General features: G+C 34.9%; 1 protein-coding gene across 3 annotated transcripts in view; it reads right to left on the reverse strand.

The window, feature by feature from the left end:
- Positions 1-16,195, reverse strand: part of LOC145663236 (uncharacterized) — a 355,902-nt gene that overhangs the window by 60,307 nt on the left and 279,400 nt on the right. Inside the window, exon 1 of one of the 3 annotated variants that reach the window (XM_081729610.1) lies at positions 237-432. The exons of the other annotated variants lie outside the window; for them this stretch is intronic. The gene's annotated coding sequence lies outside the window, so the exon portion shown is untranslated. Of the gene's footprint in view, positions 1-236; positions 433-16,195 lie in introns of those variants that run through there. 3 annotated transcript variants of the gene reach the window in all.

Here is a 16,195-nt window from a genome sequence, read left to right on the forward strand (position 1 = left end):
GTTTAAATTTACATGTTAATGAATTTTTTAAACTTAACCTTACTACTGATATTGTAAACACATTAATTACTTGTTATAAAGAAATTAGGTAATGTAACTTCCACAGAAGATACGTAGTCTGTCGAAAAATTTGTAAGGTTGCCAGTGTAAGTAATGACATATATACAGAATGTTGTTTGAAGAACACTGTGCTTTGTTACTGTCTACTTTTAAATCTCTAATTTAAGAATACTTACAATATTTACGGTTACAAAAATTTTCCAACAACGCTTGGCACATGTATAAGGAAACAAATCCTAATAAGACAGGTCCGGAAACGTATATGTATTTACAGGTACAGAGTTTCCCTTATTCAATATCTGATTCTTCCTCAGAGAGCGAAATTTAAGTCAGATATAACGATAACGATATCTATTACTAAAGGTTGTTCGGTGTGTATTGATAGTACTTCAACTCTATATCTGTAGAATTTCTAGGTAACTTTACAAACTGGTTTGTTTTCATTATTTATAAATTAGTATTCTGCTACTTTTTAGTACAAATGAAAATAGGAATTAAGAAAATCATATTATTAATTAGTTATATAAATTACAGTCAACGAATGTTATTCTTTTAATCTCCAAATTATTTGAAACGTAAATCATAATAAATGAAAATAAAGTAGTTATTTTTTTCTGGCAATATGGTTAATGAAATAAAGAAATGGAAATAAATTCCTTCCCGTGAATTTATATGCCAGGGAGAACACCCGGAATTATTCCCATTGCCCCTCACTACGTAATTAGTGATGGGCAGTGGGAATATTCCCGGTGGGAAGGAATTTAAAAAATGGGAATATTCCCGGGTTTTTTCCCTGGCCTATAAATTCCCGGGAAGGAATATATTACCATTTCTTTACTTTTTCTTCCAAATTATAAAAACGATATGACTAATTACTTTATTTTAATATATTGTGATTTACTTCTAGGTTTAAAAAATTTGGAGGTTAAAAAAATTTAAAATTATTTGACGGTACTTTATATAACTAATAATATGGGGCCTTATGGGGCGTTTACACAGTCGATTTGCGTTCGATTCAGTTGAATTGACGTCACTTTCAACTTAATCGACCTTGTAAACGGGACTTCAACTTAATCGCTTGTATTGTATTGTATTGTATTTATTTACTCCATTTGAAACCAAGATACATTTGGTATTTGGAGGGTTCAGACAGTCCTCTTCCTTGTTTCAAATACACTTAGAAAAAGAAATATGTTACACTATTTAATACACATTATTGCAAAGATAATCTGCTACGCCAGGGGCGTCATTTAGGGAGGGCAGGAGAGGGCAATTGCCCCCCCCAAGAGTTTGAGGAATACATATACTTTAATCGATTGCCTACTAATATACTAATACAAAAAACGTTAGTCTTATATCGGTGGTGCTCTTGCCCCTCGCAAGCGAAGTCTGAAATGACGCCCCTGTGCTACGCTGTAATATACTTTATCCACCAGGAATCTCTTGAGTTTCTTTTTAAAAACATTTATATTTTCTTCATTTTTTATTTTTCTGGGCAGCTTATTGTAAATTTGTACTCCCATATGGCTTGGGCCTTCCTGTACTAATGTTAGTTTTGTAAAATATTGTCTTCTTTCATTTTGTTGTCTGGTATTATAAACGTGACTTATTTGGGTTCCATCTTTCAGTTTAGCTGCATAGATTGCAGTTTCGTATACATACATAGATGGTAGGGTAAGGATGTGGTGCTGTTTAAATTTTTCTTTGCATGATGTTCTCATGTGTAGACCAAATATTATTCGTATTGCTTGCTTCTGTTTCATGAAGACTGCTTTGCTGCTTGAAGATTTGCCCCAGAAAATGATGCCGTAATTTAGTATAGGGTGTATAAGCCCGTAGTATACTTGGATCAAAGCTTTAGTATTTAACGTTTCTTTTAATATCCTGAGTGCATAAAGTCTGGAATTTAATTTTACTATTATTTCTTTAACGTGGGTTTCCCAAGTTAGATTTTCATTTATATTTAATCCTAAAAATTTAATTTCATGGGTGAAATCTAGTTTTAGATCGGTCAATTTATTTTTGGTTTCTTTTATTTTCGTGTTTTGTTTTGTGTGAAAAAGTAAGTATTTTGTTTTTGTGTTGTTTATGCATAAGGAGTTACTTTCGAACCATTTTTTGGCTTGATCCAATACTCTACATGTGTTGTTCCTTAGCTCACTTACGGTTTTACCCTCTACAATTACGCTTGTGTCATCTGCATATAAAATTACTTCAAAATTCTTCAATATTCCAGGAAAATCATTTATATACAATAGAAATAGGATTGGACCTAATATTGAGCCCTGAGGCACGCCGTTACGGACTTGTCTTGGGTTTGATAAATATGTTTTTACATTCCCATTTTGTATGTGGGAGACTTCAACTGCTTGCGTCCTCCCCTGTAAATAGGTTTCCATCAGCTGTAGCACTTTCCCCCTTATACCATAATGCTCAAGTTTTCGTAAGAGTATTTTGTGGTTAACGAGATCGAAAGCTTTGCTTAAATCATAGAAAATGCCTAAGATTAGTATTTTATCGTTTAGCCCTTTTAGTATGTTTTTTATAAGCGTATATGTTGCCGTAGTTGTGTTTCTCCCAGTTACAAAACCGTGTTGTTCATGGCATAGTATCTGCTGTTTGTTCAAGAAATTTATTAGTCTCTTTTTAATTAGTTTCTCAAATATTTTATTTATTGGGTGTAAGAGTGATATCGGTCTGTAATTTTGATCGAAGGCGACTAATCGACTGGCAACTGAATTGAAAGACATTCTATTTTCTGTGGTTGAAATAATTGAACACATCCATCGATCTGATTCGGCCTAGTTGCTTCGATTTAGTGGCAAATGCAGCGAGTCGATTTAGTCGTGCGACTAAATCGACCTAGTGTAAACGCCCCATTATGCAGAGTCGTTCTGAAGTATTATTAGTGCCATACTAAAGAGTTCGACTAACATATGTTTCTGGCAGTAGACCGGCTTTTAGTATGACTCTAATCATACATCAAAATGACTTTGCATAAGGCGGATGATTTTTAAGCCCCATTTCCATTTACACTAAAAAGTGGGGTAATTGTTTAGTATTGGGGGTCAAAACTAGCAAAAAATAGGATAATTTACGAAAGAAATGAGTTGATAGTGATGTTCAAGTAGTCAAGAAAGTATCGAACATATTTTTTTAAGGCAGTAGGGGATCTATACAAAACAGAAAGGTAAGTGGAAGTGATTTATGTGAGAAAAGAAAGTGAATTGTTGGTAACGAAGATAGAAAACAACGTGCCATGCGGGGCTCAAACCCGCCTTCATTCGCTAACGCTCGCTCTGCAATGCTGTCTGAATTTAATGTTGGTAACGTAATTTAACGTATGAAACCATAAAACAACCGCATCGCAATAGAATATCGCAAAAAAGTAGTTGCAAAAGCTGGCCTCCGATGCTAAAAACAGCCAAAATTAGCAAAGTATTAATTTACAAATGATGAAAAGGAACAATTTTGTAAAGTAATTTAGAATTATGTAAAAATAGAAATGAAGTACTATTAATAAACTTTGAACCACCATTAGTAATTGACGTCGGTCTGTCTCCTTTCTCTGACTCGAATTTCTGAAGAGGTACTCGGACTTCTTTTACATGTGAATTAACGTATGGAATTTCTAGAAATAGGTAGAATGAAAGGTCGTGTATGGCAAAGTTACGTGCTAAAACATAAAGATAAGTAAGTATCTTGCAAATTTTGTGAACATAAATATTGATAAATGTTGATAAATTGGTGAGACATGTATCTTCTAGCATTTACCCAATCTAATTGGTTTATAACATTTATAAATTTAATGTGTTTATAATATCAGTAGTAAAGTCAAGTTGAGCAAATCCACTTACATATAAATTTAAACTGTTTAGTGGTTTAAATGTATTAGGTCTTACTATATAATTTTTCACACATATTTAATTGATAGAACATATTGGAAATAAATATACATTTATGCGTACTCTCTAAATATAATAAACTGTTAATAAAGTAACATAGCACCGTTCAGAATATATAGATTTAAAAGAATCCTCTGTGGACAACAGTAATAATATGCTGTGATATAAAAATTAATTCAACTTTGAAATCATAATATAGTAATAGAATGCAATTTTCTTTCTGATTGTACATAAATTCCCGGATAAATTCCCATTTTGGGAATCTTCCCGGGAATTTACCCATCACTATACGTAATAGTAGTCAGTGGTGAATACAAGGGAGGGTCAAGGGGGCCAGGCCCTAATGCTAAAATTGTCGGCCCCCTAGTGGCCCCCCACAGTAATACAGAGTGATATTGCTATAGGACGACAAACGATGAGTGGGCCGTGACCACAAGTTAAACTACTACCAAAACATCTCTCGACTACACAGTTATCAACTGCAGAATACTGTATGTTGCAATAGTCTGCGTTCCGAGTAAAATAGCTCCACTTGTTTTTGCTTGTAGTACAGCAAGATCTAATTCATCGAAGTCTGTGAGGGTGCATATGCATTAACTTCACCATCTGAACATTCCTTTTAATCTCTGTCCCTTATCTAGTCATCTGCTTTGTTTTTGGCAAATAATCAGAAAGAAATGCAAAATCAGTCGGCATTCTCATTCGCTTCAATGCTGAAAGTCATACTAAAATATGATATGCTTACTTACAAATTACCAACACTGCAGTAAAACATTACACTTGCGTTGGAGGAAAAAAGTTTTCGTGTATTATAATTCGTACACTAAGTAATTGATTCCCATTGATAATGGAGTCATAGAACAAATGCATAGCATCCATTAAATAATTTGGTATGATTATTATTTTCAAAGCATCTTAATGTCGAGCCGCCTTATTTAATATACAGTAAAAGAAAAGAGTGGTTTTTAACGGAGTTCATAACGGAATTCCATGGTGTCTTCTGGATTGCCGTAGATGGGCTGATTACGGCCTGTAGTAATACACACTTTACAGCCGTGATAAAAACAACCGGCATGCTCATAGATGTGCTCCTCTAACGTCTAAGGCCAGTTTTAGACGAAAGCATTTATCGTAGCATTTCTCGTAGCAGATGTGCGCCCAAAAATCTTGTATAATATTCTATGGCATCAAAAGTATATTGTGCTTTTACACGGTAGTATTTTGATAAGCATTTTGTCGTGACGTAGCAAACAAATCACTGGAGAAGAGCGCAATTATGGCTCCAAAACTAAAAACAGATATTTCAGTCGCTATTTCTTCTAAAGCCCTTTTTCGCATATGCTTATTATGATACAAAGGAATTTTAACGGTGCAGTTATACTATACAGATCCATAGATTTTAAAATTTACAGAATAAATTTCTATTATTTTAATAGGGTAGTGTATAGGTAATGGAAATATGGTGTGCACTTACATCTGAGATGCGTATTTACAAAGGAATTTTAACGGTGCAGTTATACTATACAGATCCATAGATTTTAAAATTTACGGAAGAAATTTCTAATATTTTAATAGGGTAGTGCATAAGTAATGGAAATATGGTGTGCACTTACATCTGAAATGCGTATTTACGTGCAAATATAGAAATTAAAGTCGAACCTGAAATGCACGTAATCTTCAATAAGCTGCCATAAAATTTTGGCAAGTCTGTAATTTCCCCCATTTTGTATCGAGAACAGAAACCAACCAACCCCTTCGGAGCTTCTAACCCGTTCCCACTACTGCTACTACTATTACTACTACCACTACTACTCCTACTCCTATTCCAACTACTACTACCCGTTCCAACTCCTATTCCTACCACTGCTACTGCTTCTACTCTTACCTTAACTACACCTACTGCTACTGTTACTATTACTAAGTACTCCTACTTCTACTTTTAGATACTACTACTTACTCCTCCTCCTCCTACTACTACTACTTCTACTACTACTACTACTACTACTACTACCGTACTACTTACTCCTCCTCTTCCTCCTCCTACTACTTATACTATGGATCCGTATAGTAAAACTAAACGTTGCCACCTGTTAAAGTGAACCTGAACCGGAGAATGCAAGAGCACACCTCAGAAATGATTGCTGAAGGTACAATAAATGAAACGAGAAAGTTTTTTTAAATGAATTTCTGCGTGGATCCGTATAGTGAAACTACACGCTTTTAACTTTGCACAAACAAGGATGTTCCTCATATTTTTTAATCAACATAATAATAGTATCCCTACTCCAACTCATTTTCTTTACTACAATTCAATTTCCCACACAAAACAAAGAGCATGGATATTTGACAAAATCTTTCGCTTCCTTTTAACACATCACGTTGCAATCGGAGCAGAAAATGCTAGGGAAAATGCTACGAAATAGAGTAGGTTCTATCGACAAGAAATGTCATAGGATATGCCATGGCATGGGAAATGCTATAGCATTTGCTACTTTACACGGTAGGATACCGATGATACGATTTTTGCTACGAGAAATGCTACGATAAATGCTTCCGTCTAAAACTAGCCTAAGGATCTTGGTAGTAGCCATCAACATGGAATCTCGCAATAGACACTTCTTTTTTCGGACCGCATGTAAGATTTGTTTTCCTTCGGTTTTTTCAATGTAGGCCAGCCATTGCATTGCAGTGCTCTATTGCGTACTTCTCCATCGATAGCCATGTGCCGGTAGAATTTCAATGGTGATGGGTTTGAGGAAATTCCGGCGGAATACTAAATTGAAAGCACTTGCAATCGTTACCGTCTCCAAGAAGGAATTCACTTTGGTTTTTGCTTCAAAAGACGTCATAAACGAAATGCATGCTTGTCGCAGTATATTGACATCTTGAATACAATAGTTGATAATTTCCTTCTGGAAATCAAACGTGTCATTACGATGATCGTTGTACCACTGCATGAGCTTGTTCCTGTCTTCGACGCAAATTTCATTTGCACCATAATACTTCGTTACTGGAAGTGGTCCAATATACGATTGATTTTCTTTGGTGTTGAAGAAATGCGGGAAGTAGCCTTTTGGTTGCGGTTAAATTGAACACTTTTGACAATTTGCTTAATGCCATAGGCAGGAAGTTCAAAGAGTCAATGAACGTCAGATTATTGAAGGTTAAACTCAATATCTTGGTCCCATTTAATATGACGTCAGGTCTCCATTGACATTGTTCTACCATGGTCTTTAGAATAAAATGTCCATCGTAGCTCTTCGAGTTGTGAGCGAGAAAGAAAATTCTATTTATATTGGGACGACGTTCCCGCAAGTATTGGAGAAAATCATAAACTGGATCGTCTACTTGGAAAATATGTTGGCGCTGACCACACGTACTGCAAGACTGCTGGATATTATCGTTTATAACACATGCATAACATATTTGTTGTGCAACCAATAAATTCGGAACGTGTACAAACATATCATCGCCAATATTTTTGTCCTACATAGATTCTATATCATAGAAAATCAATACTTTCTTTGCATGAATGAGTGAAGGAACACCAGGTTTCAAACATTGTCGATCTGGAAGCATGAAACATTGATGTGATCCTGGAACAATCTTCTTACATACATTACAAAAGATCTCATTGCAGTCATGAATGCGTTGTCCACTTCGTACAAAAGAATATACTCTGTAACATTTAGTACATTGCTTCACCATTTTACATACAGGTTTCCCTTGATGATATACAATATTACGATGATTATTAAAACATTCTTCGCCATAAAATTGACGATTGCAGTCGTTGCACAATATCGGCGTTTGATTGTTGTCGCATAGAGGTCTCTGTAAACATTTGGAGCACGTTACAGGACAATTTTTTACATGTCTGTTACGTTCATTATACTTTTTATGGCACGCTTCACAGTAGAACTTGGTTGCAAAACAAGCAGTTAAAGATTGGATAATGTCAAAGTGGCCAGCAAAACAAATCAAATTTATGGGAGTGCGATTTTCATCGTTGGGTCCCTCGTACATGATGTCATGGCCTGAGAAACTAGTATACACTGTAATTTTATACTCTTTGAGGTATGACTGGAATTGTTGTATTTCATTTACACTGGCACGATGATCCAAATTCACTCCTGCATTTGCACATAACGCATCTACTTCATCGTCCACAACACATTTAGATTGGCGTTGATATTGCCAATATCATTTCATATCTACATTCTTGTATGTCTTCAGACCAATAGCAATAACAAGGGCGTACGCATGACACCTTGGATCTTGATTTTTTACGCCTACAATCCCTCGCTTGCTACGTAATAATTCTTCATTTTGAAGTATTCCTTGGGCTAAACGATCTCCATATTCGTATCCTCTTGGAATATCCACACGATGAAAATGAACGGTGAATGGTTCGTGCAGGAGAAATGCATTGTGACTTTGTAAAACTCTTTCAAATGAGGCCCACATCGCCTCCAGTGTCATGTTTCGTGCTTGGCGAAAACTCACCCAGAATGGCTTATTGGTGTTGCGTGGCGATATTACCGATAAACCAACCATCGCCTCATCGTCGACATTGGCTAATAAATGGTCCAGCATCACTTGGAAACTATTATGCACGTATTGGATAATATCGGAACCTACGGGTGGTGCGTTAAATTATACTTCCAACATTCTGCCCTCAATGTTAAATCGCCTATAATGACGAGTGATTTCGTTACGAACGATAAAACCCGATTCGGCCATGGTTAAAAAAGGAGAAAACAAACAAACAAGTATAATTACGATAAAATATGTACGGAAAAAAGGGAATTGAGCAGCGGGAATTTACTACAAAAAAAGAGAGAAAGAAAAACTTTAATCACCTGATAAACAGGAAATCATAATCAATATATATATCGATATGTCAAAGGCCTTTGATTCAATTGATCACAAATTACTTCTAAGTAAGTTATCAAACATTGGCTTATCATAGTCATATACTAATTGGTTTGAAAGTTACTTACCAAATAGAACTTATAAAGTAAAGATAGGGAATGTAAAATCTAGTCAAGGTCAAATAGGGAAGGGGATACCTCAAGGATCTCCCCTGGGGCCACTTCTTTTTTCCCTATTTATCAATGATTTACCAGGAAAAGTCGAATACTCAAAAATACTTTTATACGCAGATGACATAAAGCTTTTTAGAGTAGTTAATAACCAGTATGATAATTATCTGCTGCAGAAAGATTTAGATACAGTAAATTATTGGTGTGAAAATAATTTATTAATGATCAACTCTGAGAAAACTAAACATGACATTCACTAATAAAACTCAATATTTTGTTAGCAAGTATAAAATTAATGAAGTAACAATAGACAATGTTCAACCAATTAAAGATCTCGGTATTTTGTTTGACAGACAATTAAAATTTGCTAATCACATAAATGACGTAGTGCAATCAGCAAGAAAAAAATAGGTTTTATACTTTATCAATGGCCTGAATTTAAAAATGGAAGTTCTTATATATACTTATATAAGACATTTGTTAGATCTAAATTGGAATTTGGTTCAGTTGTCTGGAATAGTCTATCCAACACACTTGTTAACAAAATCGAAGTTGTACAGAAATGTTTCATAAGGCTACTGTGTTATAAAATGAAAAAGATTACTATGCACATGAATATGGATATTGGTTGACATTTTGGGGGCTTCAAGAACTATCGAAAAGGAGGAAAGTTACTGATAAATTATTTATTCAAATGATGTTGGAAAATAAATATAGCAACGAATATTGCTTAGAAAATATAAGAATAAGAGTGCCGACTTATAGTGCTGGGAATCGATCGACATTAGTTGCATTAAACTTAAAACGTGAAATACTAAGAAGGATGACAATGTCTTATAATTTAAAATGAACATATGTTAGGGTAAATATCAGAGCATTTCTTACAAAAATTAAACTGCTTTAACTTTATGACAAGGGTTCTAGCTGCTTATCTTTATTTTATTGTTATTGTGTATTTTCACTGTATTTTTATGTTATAATCTTTTACTCAAAGTACCAAACTTTTACGTTAAAATATGACAATAAATGAAAGAGATTTTTGCATGTGAAGGTCAAATTTTAAGTAAGGTTGTTTCATTATTTTAAATGGTAGTTAAATGAGACTTTAATTTGCATAGTTCTTTTAATCGTATATTATGAAACTGACTGTTTTCTTTTATTTTTTGTTTTATATATCAGTTTGAATCTTATAATTTTACTATATTAAACTTCTGACAAAGGCCTTAACCTGCTCTAATAGTCATTTTATATTATATAATTTCTGGTCTGTTTAAAATGATTATATAATGATTTTAACATAGTGCTGTATTTTTGCTTATGAGCTGTTCATAGCACTTAAAATAAAATTATTATTATTATTATTATTATTATTATTATTATTATTATTATTATTATTATAACAATGGGGTTTACAACTAGGGTCCCATCTCTTTATCTTGCATGGGAGGGCCGCAAGTCTGCTGCGCCACTGGTATCCCCTATTCTATGTTTGTCTCTTTTTCGTTTCGTGTAGCTATTCGTTTGTGTGCTGTTAGCCTTTTATATGAAATCTTTATGTTATATAACTGTTTCTTTTTATGAGTTTCTTTTTTTGGGTGTGGTGGGGAGAAGAGAGAAATGATTTCTTCTTATATCTGTTTCTTATCATTCATCTTCTTTGAACTGCTTAAGTAAGTCATTTTGTAACTTTTGGTGTCATCCAACACCGTCACAATAATAACATTGTCATTTTTAACAATTTGTTTTATTCTCTTATTTGCAGTTTGCCACACTGATATATCTGTGGCAGAATCGAGGTTTAGTCCAACGCCTATCGAATTTGCAACCAACCCAACCGCCAAGATTTTTGGGTTGCCTGCTATTGCAGGCAAAGGAAAATTGCATGTGGTAATGCACTTTTGGAGTCGTGTATACAATGATTTTTTAAATACGTATATACATGCTCATATACTTTATGCTACAATATAAGAAAACATTCGTCGTCTGAGTGTTACACCATCTAAACTAAATATATGACTTTAATTTAAAAAAAGACAAAGTGGGAAAACGTTTCATATCCAGATTGGATGAAAATGAAACGAAGTCTCTAGTTTTACGTCTCACGATTATGAACATTAGAATAAAGGAGATGAGTGGTTAATGAATGTTAGTTATGCTGAAATAATTGGTGAAATGAGAGTGTGGGAGAAAATACGATATTCTCCACCATAAACTCGTGCTACAGGAGACTGACGTAGGAACTCCTAGTGCCAGAGGTGAGTGCTTTACTACTGACCCACCATGACCTCTATAGCTAAGTGAAATAGCTCATTCAACATATCAACGTCTTTCGGAAAACCTCCTTCATGTTCAAGAACATGGCGGATGTTTGTGGGAGGCGTTACCAGAATATTGCAATGTCTCCAGTGGTATGTTCATTGATTTCTGAAAAAGGGATTTAACATTTACACGTATTTCATTATTAAATAAATAACTTCGGAACAGATCATAATTTAGTTTCGTTTTGTTCGAAAATTACATATAGAATTTCAGAATTTGATACAAGAGACTGATCATACTGGTATATTTACTGTCTAAGAAATATGGTATCTATACATATTTGAAAGCACTGTGCTGTATTTACGTATACAATGTGTTCCCTGGGGGACGGTGATTCAGTGGTCTTGCGGGGGATCCCTGGTTCAATCCACGGGCAATGAGTTTGTTGTAGACAAAATATTATCGTCTAGATTTTATCGAGGTTATTCCGGTTCCCCCCACATTTGCATTCTACCAATTATTTCACACTCATTTACTTTCATTGATCATCCGTCTCCGCTATTCTAAACGACATAACCACGTAAAACTAAATATTTCACTCAATTTTTACAAAGTGTATCTCAATTGCTTAACTTATTACACCTTTTTATGACAAAAGAATGTTTTCAATTTATGTGATGTGATAATGGGATACACAAACGAATCTTGATTGATGTCCACTGTTAATTTCCTGTTTAGGAGGTAAAAGAACACACTTCCTGAATATCGAATTCCGTGAATATCGAAACTTCCAAAATCTGAAGGGGAACGAACTTTTAAAATTCCCAGCTTTGAAGATTTGCATGGATATGTCAGAACGTACTTGAAATGTAATACCAATGATTTTTATACTATTGTCAAGCACTACAATTTTTTTCACTAATACGACATTCATGTCTGGTAAGATACAAACACTGTCTCTTAGTTCGGACACATTAAACTTATATCCGTTAAAATGTAACACTTTGTATTGTTTGCACCTTGGACATAATATGTAACTCAATTAGTGGTCCCTCATTGTGTTCAACTGTACATTGAAAAATTATCAGTTGTATTTGAAGAATAACTGCCTACATTTTTGCGTTCATTTATCCTATTGAGCAGTTGTTGTAGAGGATGATGTGAAGCTCTAATTAATTTCTTTATAGTATGAAGAAAGCTTTCAAACGGAAAGGAACTAAAATTATCAAGAGAACCATATTTTTTACAATCACTAGGAATATGTATAAGTGAATGGACATTATACTATCATTTCTATTCCATAATATGGTTTGCTTTCCTCTACCAATTTTCTGAACAAAATTTCTGAATAATTACATAAGGCATCGTCCAAATATTTTTTGATTAGTATAAATGTGCCTACAAATAAAACTACAAATGACGATACAATGTTTTCTTAAGAACGAATGAAAGAATGACAGGATTTATATACAAAAGGATTAACCTTAACTCTGTAGCTTTCCAACGATCAATATGGTCAATGCTCCGAGGGCGGCGGGCGAATTCTGAAGTTTCCCAGGATGATAATAATTCCAAATAGTTTCATATTAACTATTCCTGAATTTAACTTTTCCTGAATTTAACCGTACTTCTAATGGACCTTTCAGCCATGTATTTAAAAGTTTACGTGTAACGCCAAGGAGTATGAGGTGCATATAATCCAAGGGAAACTTTGAAACTAGTCCAAAACCTAACTGAACTAATGGTGAAATCCCTGTGTGATGATCTTCTTGATTGCGATTTAGAAGAGATTCGTCGGTACGTGCTAGTGCATTAAGTACAGGAAATACCATTCGTCCTTCATAAGACCCCTCAACACATTTTTCACAACCAAAGTATCATGGATTTTGAGGTTTGATATGTTTTACAAATGAACGCGCAGGGGCATCACACAAAAAACATTTATGCACTGACAAAGTATATCGTTTACCATCAACTACAAACTCATCTTTAACCAAGAACGTTAACTCATGAACAAGGTCACACAAATATTGATCAACATTATGCGGCTTGGAATGACCGTAGAAAGCTGCGACCACAACTTTCATTTATTAAGCACAAAATTGGCCAAAATTGACTTCTGGAACTTTTGGTAAGTGGGATTCAATCAATATTAAGTTTCAGAGAAATGCTTCTAGTACTCGGCGGTTTCAGTCCAGCACGAATTGCAACTTCAACTCCTTTTCTAAGTCCTATATAGAAGTTTTAACCGTAAGCTATATCCTTAATAACATTATTATGTCTGGACAACAATAAAGTACTGTAGTCAAGCGGCAAACCTGTATGTCCATATTTGTGCAGAATGTGGAGCAATTCATTTACTGCATGACACGTGATATTGTTTTTCACCGCCCATTTTTGAATATCATTACGTATGTTTGGGGATTCATTGGTGTTTGAGTCTTTTTTACCAGTTACAGAAATATTGAAAGTTACATTATTCGATTTCTATTCATTATTATCAGTATACTCAGAAGCAGATAAAGACATGTTACTGCCACAATCAGACACTTCTATGTTAGGTATTCTTTCACCAGTAAGTCCAGCTTCAACACTTCCACCATGGTTTGGTAATGAAACACCCCCATCACTATCTAACGAATTACTTAAGTCATCAATATTTCTTTTCAGATTTTTATTAATATGGTAGTAATCGTTTGAACTTAAAAAAAAAATTCTTTCCTTTTCGGCATATTGCTGCCTTTAAATAGTAATGAAAATATATACAAATAAAGTTCTACAACTTACTTTCGAGTGAAGGCGCATACACTCGGTTCATGCTCCAAAATCTGGTTAGGCATCTGATGTGCTTGCGTGTGTTTCCACCTGGTAAAAGAAAGTTAAGAATCATCAACATCGTATGAGCTGTACCTGCATAAATTAGAAAGAGAATTCATATGTTTTTTCATTTTGTGAAGGCTACACAATCCCAAAACTAAAATAGCAAAAATCTAAAAACTGAAACTAACAATCCAGAAATGATCACTCACTCAAGATGCTTCACGACATCACATGTAATTTAATTCTTTGATATTTCTGAGATTATGTATGTTAGCGATCTTATAGTAGTAGGGGTCCCGTTTCGCGCGAATGACACCCTCACTCTCTTTTATGACCGGGATTTTTGAAATTCGTTCCCTTTTACGGGTAAGATGAATGCTTTGGTACCACGATGATGATTCGTTGATAGAGGTCACGAGATGTTAGGCTCTGGGATTTTTGTTTTAAATTCGTTCCCTTTTACGGGTAAGATGAGTGCTTTGATACCTGATTCTGATTGGTTGATAGAGGTCACGTGATTTTAAGCTCTGGGATTTTTAAAAATTCGTTTCCTTTTACGGGTAAGATGAGTACTTTGATACCTGATTCTTATTGGCTGATAGAGGACACGTGATCTTAGACGTTGGGATTTTTTTAATTCGGGTATCCTCTTTGATGAGTACTTTGGTACCTCGATTCTGATTGGTTGATAGAAGTCACATGATTTTAGACCCGCCACACGGTGAACAGATTACATGGTATAACGTGGGGGAAATCACTCACTCATTTGTTTCCTTTTACGGGTAAGATGAATGTTTTGGTACCTCAATTTTGATTGGTTGATAGAAGTCACATGATCTTAGCTACAGTCCATGCGAGAAATTCAGAGTGCTATGACGGCGATCCACCCTAGACCGGGATTTTAGAATTTTGTTCCTTTTTTATGGTTATCCTTTTTGGTACCTTAAAGTTCCCATGGAGAGTTCAACCCCCTCCTTAAATAACCCTTTTTGGTATCATGATATTGTACTGAAGTTTACATTAAATATTATCGTTCTCTTTGACAGATAAGATTATTACCAGCTTTCTTACCTTGATTGAGAGACAGCTCGCCTTATATGTTTACGTATGGAGATCCTGTCCTTGAATTAGTAGCCTATGTCTCTTGAAGGAACAATGGTGAAAGAGGGGGTCCATCCTTGTCGCTTGTAGATTTCTTATAACACATTGTTGTGAGTTTAAGCGATCTTTTTGTAAACGCTCAGTAAGCGCTTCATTAATGGAAACAGTGTTGCCAGATTTTTCTTACTTAAACTGCTCCGATTCTTTTCGAAACGGTTCCGCAGAGTACAACAATTTTCAAACTAAAAAGGACCCCGCACTTTTCTTATGGAAAGTGGCTTTCGGCTAATGTTGTTGAAACTTCGCTGGTTGATAGTTCTTAACATGTGGATCAAAAGTCTCAATGGGCACAAAGACCGAAATCCACTCCTTCCCCCCAAAAACCACCTCCAAGTAGCTGGGGGATTGAACTGATTTCAGCATGTAAAACAATTTGTTGTTTTAATCAACTCAACAAGGACCCCAAACAACCAAATGTTAGACTATCAAACTACCCCACTTGACACCGCCCTTTGCCCCCCACATATCCCCCCCGCGAATTACCTTACGGATGTTCCATATTACTGTAGATTATAGTTGCGCGTATGTGTTGAAATACCTACAGTTTTGGTTTCACCGACGATATAATGGGTTTCACGTATCGCTGATTACGAATCTGAGGTGAGAGTTCTAGAATTCAAGATGGAGGATCAATATGGCGGATCAAAACACGAAACTCCTGAATGTAGCCAAAAATAGCTGTTTATTAGGGTATTTTGGGTCGTTGGTTACGAATCTGAGGTCAAAATTCTTGAATTCAAGATTGCAGATCCAATATGGTGGATAAAAACGTCGAAGCCACAAATCGTAGTAGATTAGAGTGTTTTTAAATCGCTGTTTAAGTACGCAACATTCCTTGATACTTCAGCCACCATGTAGAATTATTCTGCATCCTTGCCCTTTACCAAAACCCACCACAGATATCTTCATGCTGAACGGTGTTAAAATAATTCATCAATTATCTGT

The sequence above is a fragment of the Thermobia domestica genome, chromosome 10 (genome assembly GCF_964235325.1).
Source record: "Thermobia domestica chromosome 10, izTheDome1.hap1.1, whole genome shotgun sequence".
Taxonomy (NCBI): Eukaryota; Metazoa; Arthropoda; class Insecta; order Zygentoma; family Lepismatidae; genus Thermobia; species Thermobia domestica.